We start from the raw sequence: 2,018 nt of genomic DNA, 5'->3' as shown, positions 1-2,018 counted from the left end.
TTTGGAATACAATACCCATGCAGAAAAGTGCCCAAAACAGAAAGGTAAAACTTACCAATGTGATATAACGTGCCAATGTAATGTAAAGCACATGCCATGTATCCACCACCCAGGGTAAGAAATAAAATGCTAACAGCACTCCACCTGCTCCATGTACTCAACAAGTCAGAAGAAAGACTGATCTTGTTAAGTAGAGGCATGGGAGATATAAAAGAGACCCCAATCATACTTACAGAGGTGAAAATGACAATGTCTGAAATCAAAATAATCAGTAGGTCGTATGAACAGCAGAAGAAACATTGCAGAATAAAAGATTAATGAACTTTCGAAGATGGTGTCTTTAATGAAAACTGATAGAACTACATTCTTGAGAAATATGATGGACATCCTCCAAAAGAAGTAAATGCTGTTCCTGAGGGCTCTGTCATTGCCAGAGGAAACCGTTTCTTTGCAGTAGAAAACACAGATTGAATGTTAATGACTTACAAAGTGAATTGAGACTATTCTTGTTCAGTCCTGGTATCTAATAATAGTGGCTACAAAAATTCTAGAGAGCAGAAAAAATATTGGCCAAATATTTCTTAGCAACTTCTGATAATCTAGATGATATATAAGTTATGTGGTTTTGGCTACAGAGGAGTGTCCTTCCAAGACACCACTGGCATAGGAGTGTCTGCTCACTCGGTTAACTTCAAAGGAACAGATACAGTAGCAGGAATTGCTCTAATTAAAAATACAGAACAAAAGATCCTGTTCCAGGCTATTCTGTTCCATTGGCACAATACGGTATCACAAGAGCCTGAGGTAAAGACTGCAAAAAAGATGCTTTTGAACATCAAGTAACACAGCTTTCATTACTGCTTGTATCTGTAGTCAGGAATAGCTATAGCATTTATAATGTGTGCGAAAAAATAGGGGATGAAGATCTAAGACTTTTAATAGTAGCAAACTGTACAAAGGCACCACTAATAATTAGACCTGATTCTTGAAATCCTCTTAACACTATAGTAAAGATTTTAGATATTTTAGGTAAGAAATTCCCTATTACTGAGAATTCAAAGGGCTACAAGTTGCTGCCATGTTATCTTAGAGTTAGTCAAGGAAACGGTATACAAATACCTCAGGTGAAACTGTGAAAAGTATAAACCGAAAACAAAACAAAACAACAACAAAAAAGGAGTGTTAAAAATATTTCCTTTGGTTCTGGTGGCGCTCTGCTCCAGAGGTTTATAAGGTATCTCTTGAATTTTTCCTTCTTGTACCACATGGCCTTGGGATTATTGTCTTCAGGAATCCATTTGCTGATCCCAACAAAAGGCCCCGAAAGGGAGGATTATGTTTACATAGGAAACAGCAGAGAATTTTGTTACACTTGAGAAAAGGACACCTTGAAGAACTCCATCGTGATCTTCTTCTTACTGTCTTCAAGAGTGGGAGGATGACACGACATGAAGCTGTTCATAATTAATGAAGAAAAAATGCAAAACTGAAGAATGAACTGGAAAAGTGCATCACATTAAGCTTTGTTTTATGACTGAGTATGTGAGCATGTTGGGGTGGGGCATACATGCAGACATGTGTGTATATAACATATAATGTTATTTGCACAGATGTATATCTTCATGTTCTGTGATACATTACAGCCCTATTACTTGTTGATTTACGAAAATACTGTTCTTTTCATTTTTTTCCAATGTTTAGGTAATCTCTAATTAGGAAATGCATTTAATCATGTAAAAGATTAATGGTGAAGTAAGCTTTTTAGGGCCTTATGCCAATAGATAGTAATTCAATCTGGTACTGATCTTCTCACAAATAACAGAACTAAGAAACTTTTATATATAACTGGAGATCACATGAAACCGATTTAATAAAATTACCAGGAGTTTTTAATGTTTATATTTAACTTGTATTTTTATGTAAACAAGATTGTGTAAGGTATATTTAAAGCCTTAATGATTTCAGATTCTTTCCAACTCTTCGTGATTTTTGAGCACAGACTTTTAAAAAAGTATCTG

General features: G+C 35.3%; 1 pseudogene; it reads left to right on the top strand.

Moving 5' to 3' along the window:
• The first annotated feature begins 324 nt into the window (after positions 1-324).
• Positions 325-1,534, top strand: LOC122479664 (annotated as a pseudogene).
• Positions 1,535-2,018: the final 484 nt, after the last annotated feature.

Source organism: Prionailurus bengalensis, chromosome A1 (genome assembly GCF_016509475.1).
Source record: "Prionailurus bengalensis isolate Pbe53 chromosome A1, Fcat_Pben_1.1_paternal_pri, whole genome shotgun sequence".
Classification (NCBI taxonomy): Eukaryota; Metazoa; Chordata; class Mammalia; order Carnivora; family Felidae; genus Prionailurus; species Prionailurus bengalensis.
This window is presented reverse-complemented; position numbering and strand designations above follow the sequence as displayed.